The following is a 21,862-nucleotide window of genomic DNA, read 5'->3' on the forward strand; positions in this document are numbered from 1 at the left end:
GGTACCAGATATGCCACTGCCTACCTGTATAATCTGAAGAGATCATATACTTTTCTAGACCTCAGATCTTCATCTGAGAAACTCTAAAATGCTGTGATTCTTCTTTATAATCACTTCAAGTCATTAATTACATAAGCCTAGATGAAATAAAACTTCTCTTTTTTTTTCAGGAAGTAAATATATGTGGCTAAGATTAATAACCAGGTTTTGTGTACAAAATATAGTAGAATATGGATTTTACAACCAATTTACATGACTCTTTGATCCTCATGAATGTTTTTTATTAAGAATATGTATCAAAAAAAAAAAGAATATGTATCAAATTATTTGCATATATTTACATTTTACATCAAAATTTATTTTAAAATATAGAAAAGATTAAAGTAATTTGTATAAGGTAATTTCAACTTTGATTAAAACTTGAACAGCTTTAGAAAACTAGAATATGGGGATCCCTGGGTGGTGCAGCGGTTTAGCTCCTGCCTTTGGCCCAGGGCGCGATCCTGGAGACCCGGGATCGAATCCCACGTTGGGCTCCCGGTACATGGAGCCTGCTTCTCCCTCTGCCTATGTCTCTGCCTCTCTCTCTCTCTCTCTCTCTCTCTCTGTGTCTCTCATGAATAAATAAATAAATAAAATCTTTTTTAAAAAAACCTAGAATATTATATTAAGATAATTTAGGCAACTTTTTTTGGAATATAGCATTGTGTTGTTTTATTTGTGAATAAAAACTTGATATATAATGATAATTAAAATTGCTGCTAGAAGGTTCAATAAATGCATTATGTATATTGACTCATGTTCATTTAATAAAAGCTATACAATGTTTAAATGAAGAGTTTGCTTTGGTAAAAGTCAAAATGTTAAACTTTCTATGAGAAGTAGATGGTGCAGGAAACAAAAACAAAACAGCTGGATTGCTATTGGTAAGGGAGGTTTGCTCTCTTTTTAAGAGAATAGCAAATGACTCCCTGCAGATTTGAAGTTTACTCTGTCAGTGTAAGGATGTGTCTTTGTGACTATCATCTCTTTATTCTTAAGCCAAGTGGAAAGAGAACAAAGCTGTCAGAAGAAACTGATAAAGACCTTTAACTGATCTGGGGAGTAAGGGAAATTAAGAAAACCAAACCTCAATTAAATGTTAATTTTTTGTGTAGCAAGAGAATAGTCTGGACACCAAGAAGCTGGAGAAAAATCTCATTGAGCTCTTGTTACTGGTGGAATTTTAAGACTAGATTGGCCTGAAATGTGGGGACTGTCCTTGATGGGAGACCTTCTAAAAGACATATTTAGGTTTAGTTAGAAAGAAGCCTTCCTACTCTGGGAATAAAACCAAAATGTGCTATTATATTTATAGCCTGTGTATACGTTTACAATAAAACCTTGCCTGATGCAGGTATCATCTAAACATAGTATTAAACAATAGCCCTATATGGATTTTTGTATTAGACAGAAGAGGAACGTAAAAATGTGATTGTCTATCTCTTGGTTAACCATTACTGCTTGTCAAATCCAGTTGTTTGGACAACAAAACATTAGTCAAGTTAACACGAAACATAATTTACAGCTATGGAACCCAAACAAATAAAAAATGACCAGAATGCTGAATTTGATACCTAAAGCACTTATTCTGGGCACATCAAATCCAGCAAAACTATGATGCACGTGATTAATGAGCAAGGGGCTTTTACAAGATTGGTCTATTATTTTTAGATTTTTAGCGATAGTTTGCTATCGCATACATATGGTCATTTCTCTGATAAATCTACAAGTGATTACCTCTTTCAAGGGAGTCACACAATCTTTTCTAGCTACAAACATCACAACGGAGAATTCTGAGGATAATAATTGAAACAAATTCTCAATATAATAATTGAAACAAATGTAAGGTATACTAATTTATTTGCTTACTATTGTTTGCTAAATGAGGTGCCTTGGTGGCTCAGTCTGTTGGGTTCAGGTCATGATCTCAGGGTATCCCGCTCTCTGCTCAGGGAGGAGTCAGCTTCTCCCTCTCCCTCTGCCCTGCCCCCCGGCTCATGTTTTCTCTTGTGCTCTTTCTCTTGCTCTCTCTCAAATAAATAAATAAGATCTTTAAAAAATATATTGTTCTCTAAATACCTATACTGGCTGATTTAATCTATTACATACCATATAGTTAGATATGAAGGATGGCTGACAGATATGAACCTTTTGCCTTGTGAGTGATGAAGTGACCTTGTCTGCCTCCAAGCTTGCCAGATCCACTCATGCAGACAACTGTTTACATGTTCAGTCCTCTTTAGAAAAATGTACAGAAGCTTACTATATGACACCAGTCTTCCTGTACTTTCCTTGTATCCTGGATTTTACTGTTGGTCTTTTCTGCCTCAACACTGTGATTTTTGAGTGTGGCTTTAGACTCCAATTTTAGTTTATTTGGCTTCTCATATTTTGGATCCTACCTCTGGCATGTTTTTGCACTTCTGTCCCAACCTGAGCTTGTCTCCCAATTCAAATTCCTGAACTTGACACCCCCAAACTCCACCTACACACCCCTTACACTGAGTTACTGTTTCCCTTATGTCCTAGACACTAAAACCAACAGGGAAATATTAGCTCAGCCAGAGAAGCATCTTTCTTAGTCTCTCAATATGATCTCTTCTTTGGTGGAGGGTCCTCACATAAAAACCAAAATTTGTTAATGCAAAAAAAAAAAAAAAAACCTTATGCAAGAGTTACCTGTTTGCACAAGCTTTTCCCTCAAGGGGACAAGAACCTGCTAGACTAGTTGCCATCGCTCAATTAGAAAAGACATTCATGTGATACACACTTGAAACCTGTCTGTCTTTCATTTAACTCTCATCTCCTCATTCACCTCCCAGACACAGACACACTTGCCTACCCAGCTTTGTCTGGTTTGTGGGTAGTTTATTAGGAGTAACTAAGGTTTCCTGGCACTCTGGTTCTGTCTGGTGTCATTTCACTGTTCCAACCCTTTGGCTCTGCCACCACCCATCAGTCTGGGTAAATTTATATCTGTGAACATGTGAATGCATGAGGCATCAGGCATATGCTTACTTTGCATGAATTTGGCTGAATACTCTTATCTTATTGTGAGTAAATGAATTCAATGCCAGTTTGTGTGAATTACACTGAAATTACTAACACCCATCTCATAGCCCTAGAGCTATTTGTGTTACTTAATAACTGAATATCTGGGGATCCCTGGGTGGCGCAGCGGTTTGGCGCCTGCCTTTGGCCCAGGGCGCATTCCTGAAGTCCCTGGATCGAGTCCCACGTCGGGCTCCCAGCATGGAGCCTGCTTCTCCCTCCTCCTGTGTCTCTGCCTCTCTCTCTCTCTCTGTCTATCATAAATAAATAAATAAATCTTTAAAAAAAAAATAACTGAATATCTGAGGAGCATCACTATAATGCTATCTTGTTGTAAATGCAATGTTTTGTTTGATACAGTTTTGTTTAATCCCAAATAAATTTCCCACCAGCCTGCCACAACGCCAGAAATTCCACTATTAGGGACTCATATCTTTATGTCTTGAAAGGAACGCGACACCTAATAGTGCATTCTTATGTGAGTGTGTCGATGTGTGTACATGCATATTTCAAAATGTTAACAACTATCTGGAGATAGTGGGATTATTATTTTCTTCATATGTTTCCCTATTTTCAAAAAATTCTACAATGAATACATACACTTTTATTATCAGAAAGAATGCTTCAAATTTTTAGACATTCAAGAATGGTAAATCTAAAGCAATTCTCAGCAAGTAATACCTTACTAAATATATATTTCTCAAACTTTTATCTCAATGCCAGATATCTAGAAGCCAGAATCCTTCAGAAATAGCTATAAGATCCCCAAAGGAAGTAAATCCTGATATTGATAATGTTCTTTTTCTTAAGCAGAACACATAGTCACATATTAATTATAACATGTATTCTTTTGTACATGCTAAATATTACTCTATTTTTTTTTAATAAAAAAATCTCGAGGGACGTCAGGGTGGTTCAGTCAGTTAAGCTTATGACTCTTGATTTTGTCTCAGGTCATGATCTCAGGGACCTGGAATGGAGCCCTGAGTCTGGCTCCACATTCAGCACAGAGTCTACTCAAGATTTTCTCTCTCCCTCTCCGTCTGCCTCTCCCCCAACTCAAGCACATTCACATGCTCATTCTCTTCCTCTCTTTCACTCTCAAATAAATAAATAAATAAAATCTTTTTAAAAAGAAAAAAGAGGGCAGCCCCAGTGGCTCAGCGGTTTAGTGCCACCTTCAGCCCAGGGTGGGATCCTGGAGACCTCGGATTGAGTCCCATGTTGGGCTCCCTGCATGGAGCCTGCTTCTCCCTGTACCTGTCTCTCTCTCTCTCTCTCTCTCTCATGCATAAATAAATAAAATCTTAAAAAAATAAATAAAAAGAAATAAGAGGGGTGCCTGGGTGGCTCAGTGGTTGAACTTCTGCCTATGGCTCAGGGTATGATCCTGGAGTCCCGGGATCAAGTCCCACAGGAGGCGCCCTATGTGGAGCCTGCTTCTCCCTCTGCCTGTCTCTGCCTCTCTCTGTGTGTCTCTCATGAATAAATAAATAAAATCTTTAAAAGATAAAAATAAAAAAGAAATAGAAAAAGAAAAAAGAAAATCCTGGAAGGGCCAAAGATAAATTTTCCCAGTATTTCCCAGGCCTACATGGCAGGATTCATGCAGAGGAACTGCTTTTAGATAATGTGGCCATGTAAGTAGCATTTCTAAAAATATCTTTAAAAACTAGAATGTGTGAGACATTACACATGACACCTAATATGGGCATTCCCCATATTAGGCTAAATTAGACCCATATTAGGCTAAAATCTACCCCCATTTTATGTATGGCAAAGTTTGTTTATTTAAAAACAATTTTTGAGATGCCTAGGTGGCTCAACAGTTGAGCATTTGCCTTTGGCTCCAGGCATGATCCCAGAGTTCCGGGATCGAGTCTCATATCAGAATCCTTGTATGGAGCTTGCTTTTCCCTCTGCCTGTGTCTCTGCCTCTCTCTCTATGTCTCTCACGGATAAATAAATAAAATCTTTTTAAAAATTAAAAAAAAATGTTATTCTCTGCCCATCCCTAGTAAAGTTTAAACTATTGAAATTCTACTGAAAATCATTAAGTTATGATGGTAAGTATCAAATGATATCTATTCATGTCATATTCGTGCTCTTTTTTAGATTTCATTCATTCATTCATTCATTCATTCATTCGAGACACAGAGAGAGAGAGGCAGAGACATAGGCAGAGGGAGAAGCAGGCTCCTCACTGAGAGCCTGATGTGAGACTGGATCTCCAGACTGGGATCATGCCCTGAGCTGAAGGTAGCCGCTCAGCCACTGAGCCACCCAGGTGTCCCTCATGTCCTTTTCGGTGTCAGGTAAATTTGGTTTGAATTTCATAGGAATCTTGGGATTAAAGAGTAGATTTCTCCAACAGGAGTTAATTGTCTATTCCATTTTCAGGTATGCTCCTAGAGAAGTGACCTCCCATTCACTTATCCATCCATTCCTTTACTCATATTTCCTGAGCAATGCAGTAGTTGTATGCTAAATTTGTGCTAGGGGTATTGTGGTGAACAAATCAGACATGTCCCCTGCCCTCATGGAGCTTACAGTCTGGTATATTCCTGGCATGCCACAGTTCCCAATTGTATCTTGTTTTTTCGTTTTGTTTTCAAGATGTAATTCATATACCATGATATTTACCCTTTAAAGTACCAGTTGTATTTTCATTAATTTTTGCAAATATTTGTTGAATGTTGGTTATTTGTAAGGCAATGTGTTAGGTAAGTGAAATGCATATAGACTCAACCTTCTTGGGTCTTACAGGTAAGATTTACTAGATAGTAAAAATATTACAATTCAGCTTCTTTATATCCATTGATTAATTTTTCTCCAGTTTTGTTAAGATAAAATTGGCAGGGATGCCTGGGTTGAGCATCTGCTCAGTGGTTGAGCATCTGCCTTCTGCTCAGGGTGTGATCCCTGGGTCCTGGGATCAAGTCCCACATCAGGCTCCTCGCAGGAAGCCTGCTTCTCCCTCTGCCTGTGTCTTTGCCTCTCTCTCTTCTTTCATGAATAAATAAATAAAATCTTTTTTAAAAAAGAAGATAAAATTGGCATACATTAGTATATAAATTTAAGGTGAACAGCATATATTCAACTTGCATATATTGTGAAATGATTACTGCAATAAATTCAGTTAGCATCTATCATGCATGTCAGAGATACAGAAAAGAGAAAACGAAAAAAAGGGGGTTTTCGTGATGAGAACTCAGGATTATTTAATCTCGTATCATCTTTACTTATCACATTCAGGATTAACTGGAATTAATCTATGCTTATACTGACTTTTTCCCAGATTGAAGGATAATTTTAATGATTTTTAGCATGAAGGTTTTTATTTATTTTAACTTTTAGCCTTTTCTTTATTAAGATGGATGGAACTCAGATACAATAGTTTGAATGCTTGGGAGTTTTCTCTATCGCTAGGTATCACAAGCATAGTTGCTGTCTTTGTGAAGCTGGTGTTCCAGCTACACCCAAACTTTAACACGTGATCACCAGCAATCTTGTTAAAATGTGGATTCTGATTTAGTAGGTGTGGGTTGGACCCACAACTACATTTCCTTTTTTTTTTTTTTTTTTTAAGATTTTATTTATTTATTTGAGAAAGAGAGCGCACCGCACCGGCGTGCACATGAGCAGGGGGAGGGGCAGAGGGAGAGAGAAGGGGAGAAGTAGACTCCTTGCTAAGTGCAGAGCCCAGTGGGATATTGCTTAATGCCCGGGCTTGATCCCAAGATGCTGAGATCATGATCTGAGCTTAAGTCAGGTGCTTAACCAACTGAGTCACCCAGGCACCCCTCTGCATTTCTGATATACTTACTGTACTGTACTGGGAATTTCTAATATACTTACTGTACATGCTGCTGGTCCATGACCCCCAATTTGAGTACCAAAGAGTTAGGATCTATCTATCTTTCTGTCTTTCTTTCCTTTAAAGATTTTATTTATTCATGAAAGGCACAAAGAGAGAGAGAGAGGCAGAGACACACAGCAGAGGGAGAAGCAGGCTCCCTATAGGAGCCCAATGTGGGATTTGATCCCAGGACCCAGGGATCACACCTTGAGCCAAATGCAGACATTCAACCGCTAAGCCACCCAGGCATTTCTAGGACCATGTTTCTAGGAGAAAACCTGCTGAGGCTCTCCTTCAGATGTTTCTGTGTGAAAGCTGCCATGTTCTTTATTAACACAGCCTCCCTGCTGGCAGCATTTTAGCCAGCACAAATCTCTGCTCTGCCCACCCCCCCAGCTCTTAAACTAGTTTCTTTTTCTTAAATCTTCAAGTGTTTGCCTGCTCCAAGCTATCTGATCAGTGACCAGTTTCTCATCTCAGTAGAGGTCCTTTTGTTTGCTTCTCCTTGAGATGCTGCCCTCCTCCTTCCTCCTGAGATAAGCCTATCCTTTGTATTTATGGGCCATTAACTACCTTTATCTAAGAGATAAGAAAGATCAATGGAAACCAGATGCTCTTTGTTCAAACTATTTCATTGACTTTGATACAAACCTTTCCCTTACTCTCTGTTTTCATCCAGTTTACTTTGACAGTATTTTAGAAGTTTGGGAAAGCTGAAGGCTTGTTTTGATCTTTGTTCGAATTCCTTAAGCTCTTGGGGCACCTAGGTGGCTCACTCAGTTGGGCGTGTGACTCTTGGTCTTGTCTCAGGGTTGTGGGGTAAGTCCCCCCTGTCGAGCTCTGCACTCCATAGAGAGTCTGCTTGGGATTCTTTCTCTCTCTCCTTCTGCCCCCCCCCCCCATGCTTGCTCTCTCTCTCAAAACAAATAAATCATTTAAATAAATTCCTTAAGTTCTGGGGTGATTGATAAAAATTTTGGAAGCCAATAGATAATAGCCTTTTTGTTAGCTGCTTTAGTGCTAACTAAACTAAATTTAGTGCTATAATGATAGACTTTGAGAGTAGAAGGGAGCTTTCAAGGGGTTTTAGTTCAACCTCTCATCTGACAGATAGGAAATGGAAGCCCATGGAGTTTATGTACTTTGTCAAAAACTGGTGTGCTGAGTCACCATACTGTTTAGACTGTGCTCCATTAGGGGTGCCTGGCTTGCTCAGTAGGTAGAGCATGGGATCCTTGATCTCATGGATGTGAGAGCGAGCCCTGAACCTAGCCCAGTGCTGACCCCACGCCGGGCTCCAGACCCAGCAGAGAATCTGCTTGAGATTCTCTCTCTGCCTCTGCCTTTCCCACTTTCTCTCTCCCTTTCAAATAAACAATCTTTAAATAAATTAATAATGTTTTTTTAAAGGGCACTTGGGTGGCTTAGTTAAGCAGCTCACTCTTAATTGTGGCTCAGGGCATGATCTCAGAGAGATGGAACCCTGTGTGAGACTCTACACTTAGTGAGGAGTCAGCTTAGGATTCTCTCCCTCTCCCTCTGTGCCTCCCTGCCTTCCTCTCTAAATAAAATAAAAAAAATAAAAAAAAAAACTTTGCTCCATGGAACAGTAAAGAGCTGCTGACTTGGCTGTGCTGAGATATTTTTGTAGGAGTGGATATGGAGGCAAGGGCTTCCTTCTCTCCATATCTCAACCAAAGGAGCTCCATTTACATTTTCATCTGTTCCATATGCTAGACTTCCAATTTACATCTTATTTGAAGAATGAGTTATATATCACAAAAAATTTTAAACCATTTTATTTCACCTATTCTGCCTGCAGATTAATCTTAATTTCACAACTACCAGTTAAGAGAATCATATTTTTTTATTCTCACTTTAGTTGTAGAGTCTGAGCCAAAAGGTAAAATTTAGCATCTGTGGAAAAGCTAAGGAAGGGAAGTATGACACTTAGAACATTTGAATATAATATTTAAATACTCCTTAATAATGGAATTTTATGTCAGTCACCAATTGAAGCTATGAAAATATAAATTTTATACTTAGAAACATAGAACTTGCATTATCCCATCTAATCTCTGTTGTATTTTCATACTTTTCCAACACTTGCATTGGAAATTATACATAGCTTTTGATTGATTTTCACCTGAATCATGGTAAATGTAACAACTTTATTGATATATAATTGACATACCATATGTAGTGGTTAATTTTATGTGTCAACTTCACTGAGCTAAAGGATGCCTAGATAGCTGGCAAACAGTTTCTCTGCATTTGTCTGTGGGAGTGTTTCTGAATGATACAGCATTTGATTCATAAAATGAGAAAAGAAGATCCTCTCTTACCAGTAGTGGGTGGGCATCATCCAATCCATTGAGTGCCAGGAATAGAACACAAAGAAGAAGGAAAGGTGAATTCCCTTTCTTAGACTGGGAAGGTCAAGCCTAGGAATTACACCATCTGCTCCCTTGATTCTCGGGCCTTCAGATTTGAACTGAATTGCATACCCAGCTCTCCTGGTTAATCAGTTTGTAGATAGCAGATTGTGGAACTTAGTCCTCCTAATCACTAAGCCAATTTTTATAATAAATTTCCTCTTATGAATATCTACATACATATATCCTATTGGTTCTGTTTCTTTGGGGGAATTCTAACTAATTCAACCATATAGTTTACCAGTTTAAGGTTATAAATCCATGGCTTGTAATATATTCATAGACTTGTGCAATTATCATCACTGTCTAATTCTAAAACACCTTCATCACCCCAACAAGAAACTCTGTATTCATCAGCAGTTGCTCCTCATTCCTTTCTCCCCCAATCCCTGGCAACCACTAATAGACATCCTATCTCTCTGGGTTGCCAATTCTGGGTACTTCATATAAGTGAAATCATACAACCTTTTTGTCTGACTTCTTTAACTTAGCATGCTTTCAGAATTCATTCATGGTGTAGCATTTATTGGTGCTTCACTCCTTTCTATGGCTGACTAGTATTCTGTTATGTGAATATACCACATTTTATTTATCTGTTCATCCCTGGATGGGTATTGGAGTTGTTTCCAGTTCTTTTGGCTATTGTGAATAACACTGCTATGAACAATGGCATAAAAGCATTGGTTTGAGCACTTGTTTTCAATCCTTTTGGGTGTATTCCTGGGGGTAGAATTGCTAGGTCATATGATAATTCTATGTTTTACTTTAGGAGGAACCACCAAACTCTTAACCACAGTAGCCACTCCATTTTACATTACTAGTGGCAATGTACAAGAGTTCAAATTTTTCCACATTCTTGCTATTTTAAGAATGCCTTTATTAGATATATGTATGATATGCAAATATTTTCTCCCAATCTGTAGTTTGTCTTTTCACTTTCTTGATGATGTCACTGAAAGCTAAAACAGTTAAACATTTTAGTAATGATCGATGTATCTTTTCTTTGGGGAAGTGGTGGTCCTTATGCTTTTGGTGTCATATCTAAAAAACCATAGCCGAATCCAATCCAAAGTCTTGAAAATTTGTACCTCTAGTTTAGCTATTTATAGTTTTAGCTCTTACATTTAAGTCTATGATTCATTTTAAGTTAATCATTTTATATAATGTGAGATAGGAGTCCAACTTTATTTTTTCGCATGTGACATCCATTTCTCTTAGTACCATTTGCTGAAAGTATTCTCTATTCATCGAATTGCCTCGCCTCCTTGTCAAAAATCAATTTACTGTAAATATGAGGGTTTGTTTCTAAACTCTAAATTTTATTCTAATGATCCACACATCTATTTTTATGCCAGTATACCACTCTCCTAATTATTATAGCTTTGTATTAAGTTCCAAATCAGGATGTGTGAGTCATCCAACTTTGTTCTTCTTTTTCCAGATTGTTTTGGTTATTCTGCATCCTTTGCATTTCTGTATTATTTTTAGCATCATTTTGCTAATTTCTGCAAAGAAGACAGCTGGGAATTTGACAGGGGCCATGCTGAATGTGTAGATCAATTTGGAGAGTAATGCCATCTTAATAGTATTAAGTCTTCCAATCCACGAACATAGATTACCTTTCCACTTATTTATGTCTTTTAAACTTTCTTTCAACAGTTTTTGGTTTTCAGAGCACAAGATTTGCATTTGTTTTGTAAATGTATTCTTAAGTATTTATTTTTGATGCTATTATAAATACAATTGTTTTCTTTTTCCTAATTTTATTTTTGAATTGTCCCTTTCTAGTGTTTAGAAATACAATTGGATTTTGTTGTTAGTGATCTTATTCTTGATGATTTTATTTCTTAATTCTAACAGGTTTTTCAGGAGATTCCTTAGGATTTTCTTTTTCTTTCTTTCTTTCTTTCTTCCTTTTTTTATTTTTTTATTTTTTATTTTTTTTAGATTTCATTTATGTCCAACCACTGAGCCACCCAGGCATCCCTGTGTAAGTTTTTTTTTAAGGCAAAGGCAGAACACTGCAGTGGATGCTGAAGCTAAACTGCCTGGACTCAAATGCTGGCTCTGCCACTTGCTGGCTGGATTTGATTTGATCAAGTTACTTAACCATGCTGTGTCTCAGTTTTCTCATCTATAAAGTAGATTGTGTTCCAATTACCTATTATTGCATGACAAACCAATCTAAGACTTGAAGACTTAATACTTCATTATTATCTTCTAGAGTTTTGGAGGATAACTGGACTCTGGGTGGTTCTCATTTGGGATCCCTCGTATGGTTGCAGCCATATGTGGACTGGGACTGGAATTATCTGTAGATTTCTTCACTTGTGTACCTCATACCTGGGTTAGGAGGACTTTAATAGCTGGGCCACTTGGATATTTCTCCACTGTCCAACTTGTGTTTCTTCAACTGACATCAGACTTCCCCCAGAATGGGCCGTTTAGTAACATAACCTCAGAGGTCCCCAAATATCACTCTTCCTGCATTCTATTAACCAAGCAAGTCACTAAGGTCAGGTCAGCTTCAAGGGATGAGGAATTAGACCTTCTGATGGAAGGCATGCCAAAGAATTTGCAGCTGTTTTTAAAACACCATGGGTATGATAATAGTACTTACTTCGAAGTTGTTGTGAGGGTTAACTGAGCCACTGTTTGTAAGGCATTTAGAACAATACTTGGCACTTAGTAGTGCCATACAATTTTACCTCTTATTGTTATGGACATGAGTATAATTCATAGATACAATTTATTTGGGTGAATGCTCAGTATTTTTATGATGGAAACATTCAATTTTGAAGACTGCTCTGTAGTGTCATTTACCAAGGTTTCGTTGTTGTTTGTTGTTCTTGAATGTTAGTGTCCTTCTGAACCTGCTCCTCTGTGAATGCCTCAAGGTCAGGGACTTTGTCAAAGTTTTTATTTTTTTACTTTTAGAGAGAGAGCACACAAGCAGGAGGTGTGGAGGGGCAGAGGAAAAGAGAGAATCTTAAGCAGGCTCAATGCCCAGTGCTTGGAGCCCAACTTGGGGCTCAGTCTCACAACCCTGAGATCATGACCTGAGCCAAAATCAAGAGTCAGATATTTAATCAACTGAGCCACCCAGTCACCCTTTCAAAGTTTTTCTTTATTTTCCAGTGTCTAGTACAGTGCGTGGCATGTGGTAACTGCTCAGTGATTTTTATTTTATTTTATTTTTTTTTTTTTTTAAATAAATGGGTGGAAAGAATGAGTGGAATAAGGTGGCATTGCCCGGAACCAATGGGGTTCCCAGAACACAGAATTTCAGTGCTAAAACCAAGAAAATATCAGGCAAGCCAGGACAAATTGGTCACTTTAAGATTAATGAATGAATGTGTTTTCCAAAAAAGACCAAAGTTGAAACATAATGGTGAGGTGAGGTTCCTAGGCCAGCCCACTCAACCTTGGTAAACTCATAAACTCATAAATCAGAGTAATGACCTTTTTTTTTTTTTTTTTAAGTCTTGTAGTTTTGTTTCTGTCTTTGTTTTTGTTTCTTCTTCTTCTATCTCCTCTTCAAATGAAACCTTACTCAAGCACAGTACATATAAAAGAGGCAAAATAGACACTGATTGATGTACAAAAGGAAGTACCTGGGGTTTTGGTTTTGGCTTTCCCTTGCCTTCTGTCTCTCCCCTTAGAGGCCCCTAAAAATCCTAGGGCATTACCATGAAAGCCACCAATGTAATAAATCATAGCCCGGGGCCCCTGGAAGTCCCTGAAACTTGACCATTTGACCCTTCTTAATCTGATTTCTGCATTCTGGAACCTCTGTTTGGCATAAGTGGTAGAAGGTGAGTGAGACAGGTAGACAGGTCCAGGGCAATAAGGGGTAGAGGAGGAGATTTCTAGAACAAAAAAGGGCCAGATCTTTACAAGGTCCCCCAGAAATAAAACAGGAGCATTTATGAAAAGGAAGTAGTAGCAGCACCAGGAGAGCCCAGGGTCAAGAGGAGTGAAGCAGAAGGGGCCACTGGTTTGTGCTGTCATTTGCAAGTGAAGAACTGATTGACTTTATAAACATTTTATCATCCCTGATTATTTTAAGAGAATGAGGTCTTCTGTGTGTTAAGACCCTTGTACATATTAATAATCATTGTCACAGTAAATCCACTTCTAATAATTCCCATGAAAGGCACACTCAGAAATATGTGCAAAGATATATAGAAAAATATTCACTGCAGTTTTTTTTTTTAAGATTTTATTTATTTATTCATGAGACACACAGAGAGAGAGACCAAGACATAGGCAGAGGGAGAAGTAGGCTCCCTCTGTGGAGCCTGATATGGAACTTGACCCCAGGACCCCAGGATCACAAAGCAAGGCAAAGGCAGATGCTCAACCACTGAGCCACCCAGGTTCCCTCCCTGCAGTTTTTTAGTGGTAGAAGTTTCCAGGAGGACATGACAACTGAGAAGATTGTAAGATGGTGAATAGGAGTTAGGTAGGCCTATCGGAAATAGAAAGAGGAGATGCTGTTCCATTGAGGGTGGGAAGGAGTATGTACTAAGGTACAAAGATATAACACATTCCAGTGTATTGGGAAACTATAAGAAATTGGGAATTACTGTAGAAAAAAGAGACACTGTGAAGAGAGCAGGGAATGAGGCTGGAAGAGAGGAAGAGGTCAGAGGCAGAACCAAAGTATAATTCCTCTCGTAAAAATCACATTAATTTTACTTTTTGAGTGAAAAACACCATTCTGCAGGTTGGCATGCATACAGAGATAAGAACTCTAACTCTGTGGGCAGGAAATTCAAACCAAGGAAGTAGTGAACTATCCTTGAGTTTAAATATGATTTGAAACAACAAAATAAAGAAGATTAACTATTATGCTACTTTGATGTATCAAATCATCTTTGTATATAATTCATCAGTAGAAGTTCAAGAATTGGTTATCTTTATAAAAATATGGCTCTCCTCTTTGCAGGGTCATCGCAACAGTTCAAGAATTATTTGGGTAATAAGTTTTGTTTCTTTCTCTTTTTTTTTATGATTTATTTATTCATGAGAGACAGAGAGAGGCAGAGAGATAGGCAGAGGGAGAGGCAGGCTCCCTGCAGGGAGCCGGATGGGAGAGATCCCAGAACTTGGCATCAGGCATCGTGCCTGAGCCAAAGGCAGACATTCAACCATTGAGCCACCCAGGCATCCCATAAGTTTTGTTTCTTATACAAAAAAAAAAGTTATGATTTTAGCCAAGTGGACTGTAAAACAAAATTCTCTATCTCCTTAGCGGGTTTGTGTCCACTTGCATAATAAAAAATTGCTCCAAGTTTACCGTGATCACATTACCTGTTGTTGCCTCTCACCTGCCTGTTCTTAAACTCCTCTTACAGGTTCCTGTCTATCCACCATTATCTGCATCTTTTTGCTGCTTCTGCTGCTAAATAATCATCTCAAAGGAAGCTTTTTGTCCTACCACTTCCTGCTTCATTGTTCTCCGACCACAAAGACCAAGACCAAAGCAATTTATCACCATCATACCATAGATTGCTTTAATAAACACTGGGTCAATGGGCATACTTGCTCACAGGTGAAAGATTGTCAGACTCAACTGATTGATAAATTGAAACAATTGTGTTTTAAAATGTCCCTCTGTAGGCTTCAGAGAATGTAACTGGTTCAGAAGAAACAACTCATGATGGAAGAACAAGTCTCACAACCTAAAATAAGATTATAAAGCTTTAGAGCTGCAGTCTGGTGTGCATTTCAGAAATTATCCTATCCAGCTCCTTATGGATGAAACAGCTGAAGCCTGAGAGGACAACATGGTGACCATGTGACCTTGGGCAATTTATCTATTTTCCCTTTGCCTTATTTTTCTTATCTATTACATTGATCTTTGCAATATCCACACCTCAGAGGGTTATTGTAAGAATAAAAGAGATAAGGAAGTAAAGAACTTATCACGCTTAGTCCGTTCAATAAATGTCATTCAATAAATGTTTGTTGCTATGACAGTAGATACAACAAAGGAGCAAGGTGTCCTGAATCTGCTATTGCTTTGCAACAAACTCTGAAAGTTCCTCTGTTCACTGGTCTGTGAACTGAGGCTAGACTAAGTCTGGTTCGGGTTGTGCTGTGGAGCCTCAGGGCTCCCCTAAAGGACCAGAGGAGGGCACAGGGAGGCCAGCACACAGGGCCTGAGCAGCCACTCTCAGCCAAAGCTGTTTATCTTTCCTCTTACTCCTTATATTTTTGTTTTAATAAGAATTCTGCTAAGGGGAGCCTGGGTGGCACAGTTAAGTGTCTGCTTTAGGCTCAGGTCATGATAGGTCCTGGGATCGAGCCCCGGTATCAGACTCCCTGCTCAGCGAGGAGTCTGCTTCTCCCTTTTCCCTCTCTCCCTCGTTCATGCTCTCTGTCTCTCTCAAATAAATAAATAAAATCTTAAGAAAAAGAATTCTGCCAAAAAATAAAAATTAACTGTAACAAGATAATCTTTAAGGTTCTTTCAGCTCAAGTTTCTATGGTTTTGCAACAATCACACTATGTTCCTCTATTATTCCAGTTTCAAAATAAAGACAAGGGTTTTAAAGTTTTAAAGATAAGATCAAGTTATGACTGTAGGAACAAAGCTGGGACAGAACTCTAGGCCTCCTGACAATAAGGAAGAGACACGATAATCTCTTGAGGTTAATGGGAAGGAGATTGTCAAATGATTAATGCTCAGTAATGGTCGTGGCCATTCTCATGTCTTGCTTATGGGGAAACAAATTCTGCATTTTTGCTTTTTATTTTCCTCTTGAATCATTCAAATAGTATATATTTTTCTGGACAGGGCTGATGACTATCTACTCTATGATTACATTTATTACCCAATCTTTTCTTGGTAAACTGAAAAGTCAAGTTTGCTGAATTATAGTTTATTGAGAAAGAGGACCTTAAGGAGAGATTTCACCATCGCATCTATTTGTATTTATTTTTTAGAAGGTTATAGAGTAGTTATTGCCATACCACTAAAATATCCAGGTGAGGATTTGTGTATTTCAGATGTAATTCTCTGACATAGCTCTCATTTTCAGTGAGCCCACTTCAATATCAAAGCTCTCATCAAAAAAGAGATTGTAGTTATGTCAAAATATTAAATAAAATTTGTTGGCACATAATAAGCTTATGATATAGTTTCTATTGGGTTATTACAAGTAGTCTTATTTATCCCTGCATTTCAGACTTTCCCAGGATAAAAATGTTCAGGTTCACAACTACTATATCAGATTCCAGCATATAAATTCCAAACTGTTCTTTCTGCCTTGCCTTTTCAAGTGTCTCTGAACTAATGTTTCCATTGAATTAAATAGCTCAAGGGCATTGACTTTCATCAGATAAGAAATGTAACCCTAAGAAGTATATAGCTTTTCTACTATAGCTTTATTTCAATATTTTTAAGTATCTCTACATCCAATGTGGCACTTGAACTCACAACCCTGAGATCAAGAGCCACATGCTCCACTGACCAAACCAGCCAGAGGTCCTTCTACTGTATAATTTTAATTCTCACATAGAACACACTTAGTTTGAACTGTGTTATAAGGCATTGCAGTCAACATAACAGATCTGAATGTAAACTTAATAACATGGGCACCTGGGTGACTCAGTGGCTGAGCATGGGCCTTCGGCTCTGGTCATGATCCTGGAATCCTGGGGTTAAGTCCCATAACAGGCTCCCTATAGGGATCCTGCTTCTCCCTCTGCCTATGTCTCTGCCTCTTTCTGTGTCTCTCACGAATAAAATCTTTAAAAAAAAAAAATTAAAAATGTAATAAAATGCTTCTGCATTTTCATGAAGATTTTATTAAAGCCTAAATTGCATATCAGTGATTCTTACACATGCATTCCCCCCATAGGTTAGAAAGTACTGTACATACAATGAAAAGAAAATCTTTTACCTAACCATGACCTCTATCTCTCAGTTCCCCCATGTGCAGATTACCACTAGTCCTAGTTTCTTAGGAGAAGAGAGCAGAGGAGGGGCTGGAGGAGAATCTCAAGCAGACTCCTTGTTGAGCATGGAGCCCAAGGTGGGGCTCCACCTCACAACCCTGAAATCATGGCCTGAGCCAAAACCAAGAGCTGGATGCTTAACCAACTGAGACACCCAGCTGCCCCTTCAATGCATTTTTCTGAGATAATTATGGGCATAAGAAAGCAAAACTTCAACATAACTTATTTGATCTGAAAAAAAAAAAACTCTGTAAGGGACACAGAAGAGGTTTCCTTCTTGATCACAGAAGCATAAATGAATGTTCAGAGAAGTAAATCAATCATTATCACTTCTATAATTATAATTATTAAATATTTCATTTATTTATTTTAGAGAGCATGGACAGCAGGGGAAGGGGCAGAGGGATAAGAGAGAGAGAATCCCAGGAAGACTCCCACTAAGTGGGGAGCCTGACACAGGGCTTGATCCCTGAGATCATGACCTGAGCTTAAAACCGAGAGTCAGAAGCTTTAACTGACTGAGGCCACCCAGGTGCCCCTGTTCTACAATCATTAAGTTGATCACATAGTTAGGTTTTTATGAAGCACCTCTTACATGTCATGGAGGATTGTCAGAAGAAAGGCAGGCAGGGGCAAGGGGCCTTCATCCTAAGAGGAAACTACTCTTAAAAGGAAAAACCCCCATCCTCTTATCACCCCATATTCTACACCAACCTGGAAGGAGCCCTCCACCCTTTCCCACGTGAACAACTGCCTGATAAGTAGATGAGCACGTGAACAAAAACCTGATTGGGTGGCAGGTGCATGGAGGGTTAACCAGATTAAAACAGCCCGCCAAGGGCAGCCCTGGTGGCTCAGCGGTTTAGCGCTGCCTTCAGTCGAGGGCGTGATCCTGGAGACCCGAGATCGAGTCCCGCGTCGGGCTCCCTGCATGGAGCCTGCTTCTCCCTCTGCCTGTGTCTCTGCCTCTCTCTCCCTCTCTCTCTCTCTCTGATGAATAAGTAAATAAAATCTTAAAAAAAAAAAAAAAAAAAAAAACAGCCCGCCAACAATCTCTTAAAAACCCCCTAGACTTAGAAACTCCAACGGCAACCCTCTCAGATCCCTTCCTTCTTCAGGAGCTTTAGACTGTCGCTCAGTAAACTTTGCTTTGCTGTCCGCCATTCCTCGTCTAGTCTGTCTCTTCATTCCTCCAAGTGGTGTGACCAAGAACCTCAGTCACTAAAAGAAAAGCAATCCTGAAACACCTGGAGGCACTGGGCTGAGGGGCAGAGACAGGATTCCAAGTCCAAATGCGTGATACCTCGGTGCTCTTTGTATCACTTGGAGTGGTTCTTAAATGCTTCAGGTTAAAAGACTGAATAGTTTAAAACTGGGGGAGGCTCTTTTACAATGTAAACGTATTTAATGAGAAATCTTGATTCACAGAGTGTAGCCCACACCATTCTGCGACTGCTGAGGACAGTAGAAAGAAAAGTAGAGGCTGGCTTAAGGCTGGCTTTTATAATGCTAATATTTGCCTGCCTCGGCATCTAGGTTTTTGTTGTAAGGATTTCTGAGGAAACCCCAACTGTTATAAGGAAGTGTTGCTTTGGGTTTAATGTTTATCCTGCTAGTGCACTCCACCCTTAAATGATCTTAGTGACTAATAGGCCTGGCACTGGTTCTAACTTAGCAGCTGTGACATCTACTCACCACCTTGTTTTCTCTACCTTCTGCTAATTTGCAGTTGCAGACAAATCGAGATTAAAGAACTTTAAATAAAAGAGGGAACAATGAACTTGCTCTTTAATTTCTATATTGGCTTGGAACAGTGGCCTCACCTAAAAGTCATATGGTCAGTGAGTAGGTTGTATGTTCTCTGACAAGGGCCCTCCCCTGCCACCACAGTGACTCAGAAGGCAGCCGCAGGGGACAGGAAGGCCTGAGATGCATGTGACAAGCCATCAGCCTTCACCCGGGCAGACAAAGCAGGTGGGATGGCTCACCTCTGCCCCTCCAGCTTCATGTTGAGTTTTGGAGATTTTTTTTTCCTCCTCCAATTGCTTTGAATTTTCTCTTTGACCTAATTTCATCTGTGGAAAAATGCTGCCCGGGAGGTTTTGTCTGGGCCTGCCTCACTAAGGAAGACCAGCAATCTGCACACTAAGAATGGAAAACATGTTTCTGTGCTTCAGAGATCACTGACCACACTCTTCCCCAGATGAATCAATTCCTTCCAGCTGGGATCATTTCCATAAGCTGGGATAATGAAGATGTCAATACTCAATTGTCAACCTCCAGGTTTCAAGAGACCACATGTACTCGCTGATTCTGGGGACCAGGTGTCACTATTTTGCAAGGTGTGGCCCAAGACCCACCTACGTTAGAATCACCAAGATTAAGGCATGGTTATCTCTAGAGAAGGACCCGGTCATCTGTGATTTTAACGAGCACCACAACTAGTTTGCATGCACAGAATTCACTCAGCTAAATCCGAGTTCACACGCTCTCACAGGTGACGCCAGAGGAGGCAAGGAGGCAGTCTGAAGGAAGAGGAATGTTGTTAATGTCACCCTGTCCACACCTCTCTATCTGTCCCATCCTCCTTGGAATGCCATTTCTGATAGCGCAGTGTGTCACTCTAGAAGGAAAGAGTGGAAAGAGGAGAAGCTAAGGAAACAGCAAAGTTCTCCCTCCATTGTATTGGTGCTGGTGTAGGAATGTGCTGGGGAAATGACAGGTCAGACTCCCCAGGTGGCCGAACAGAAGACAGGCTGAACCAGGCAGCTGATGCAGGACAACTGGTGCTTCCTCAGTGTAGGGCTTACTTTTGGCAAGAAGCGCTCTGAAGTCAACTGTTAGGTCCTTTGTAATCCTGGCTTTCTCTAATAAAGCCTCTTAGCCCAGCCAAAAAGAAAAGGAAAAAAAATTCATAAATGCCTTTAAAATAAGCATTTCTGAAGGACTGGTTTTAGAAAGCAGTGGACCAAAATGCTTAAGAATCATTCATGAAGGGGCACCTAGGTGGCTCAGTCAGTTGAGCATCTGCCTTCGGCTCAGGACGTGATCCCAGAGTCCTGGAATCGAGTCCTTCATTGGGCTCCCTGCAAGGAGCCTACTACTTTTCCCTCTGTGTGTGTCTCTCCCTCTCTGTGTGTGTTTCTCATGAATAATTTTTTTTTTTTTAATCTAGAACAGCAGTTTTCAAAGTTTTAATCTCTGAGCCTTTGGAGTTTCTGAGATTTTTCAGGGGGTCTGCAAAATCAAAAATATGTTTTTTTAATAATATAAAGGTTTTAGCTGCCTATTCCCTGTGTTGACTTTTGCACTCATTGTCCAAAACCAATGATAGGTAAAACCAATGGCCTGGGTAACAGCGGATAGTGCTAAGTCTACTGAGCTAGAAAACATAGGAAGAATGTCCTAAGGGGAAGGGAAGACTTTGATTTTGGATGTATTGATTTTGAAGTGCCTATGGGATATCCAGATGGAGTAGGTATGAAGGCATTTATGGATTTGGATCTCAGCAGAGAGTTTTGAACTGGATGTATGTGCAATCAGCTTAATCTAGGCAAGACGAATAGGAATCATGCTGCTTCTTACATACATCCTAATTCTGCCCCATAGGTTAAATCTCCCTGACATTCTTTTCTTGTCCAAGGATACATAGCCAAGGTTACACTTTCCCACCTGTGTCACCTTGGGCAAGTTTAAAAAGCCTGTGTTTCTCAATTTTTCTCACTCTCATGTGAGGATAAAGGGTTATTATTATAGGATTGCTGTGAGGATTAAAAGACTTAATGCATGTTAAATGCAAATAGTGCATGGTACACAGCAAGTACTCAATAAATATTAGCTACATTTTAAATGATGGCACCTGTACTTTTCTTTGTAGTATTTATCACAATTGTTAGCAGACATAATTACCAGGTTAAAAGCTCCATGAGAGTTTGGAGTCTGGATCTCTGCATAGCACTAGCACTAGCATGTGGTAAATGCTCAATAAATGTTTATTTGATAAATTAATAAATCTATTTTTCCGGGTTGTGGTTGCATCACTGTAAATTCCTTCCCATCTTTAAGCTGCCCTCGGTTCAAGTCAGATCAATGGGTTGAAGAAGTAAGTTCACTGTGACTTGTTCTCTGCTTCATACAGTGTTGTTTCCTCCAAAATCCCTCTGATGGTGCACATACACGAGGGGTCAGTAAGTGCTTAGGGGTTGATTTATTGAATGATATGGATTGATCCTGGTTTCTTGTCCCAACTTTGCCTACGGGCAGATATAAGGCAAAGAGAAAAATTAGGGACAATTACTCTTAGGTTACGGAGGTCACACCTTTACTTGAACTTTTTGTAGTATAGTGTGAGGTCTGTTGGAACTTCCCTGTCTTTGTTCCTTACTGGCCGGAAAACCCAGGTAACCTTAGGCAAGAGCCTAATGGCCAGTAACTGACTACTTCATTATCTCAGGTACTATATAGATAGCATTAAATTCCATACATGCCCCTTATTGTGAATGAATAG

The 21,862-nt window shown here is 39.3% G+C and overlaps 1 protein-coding gene across 1 annotated transcript in view; it reads left to right on the forward strand.

Annotated features, from left to right (window-relative positions):
* Nucleotides 1-15,705, forward strand: part of LOC121495213 (translation initiation factor IF-2-like) — a 32,504-nt gene extending 16,799 nt beyond the window's left edge. Inside the window, exon 5 of the mRNA XM_041762470.1 lies at nt 14,748-15,705. The gene's annotated coding sequence lies outside the window, so the exon portion shown is untranslated. The remainder of the gene's footprint in view (nt 1-14,747) is intronic.
* The last annotated feature ends 6,157 nt before the right edge of the window (nt 15,706-21,862 follow it).

Source organism: Vulpes lagopus, chromosome 7, assembly GCF_018345385.1.
Source record: "Vulpes lagopus strain Blue_001 chromosome 7, ASM1834538v1, whole genome shotgun sequence".
In the NCBI taxonomy this organism is placed as follows: Eukaryota; Metazoa; Chordata; class Mammalia; order Carnivora; family Canidae; genus Vulpes; species Vulpes lagopus.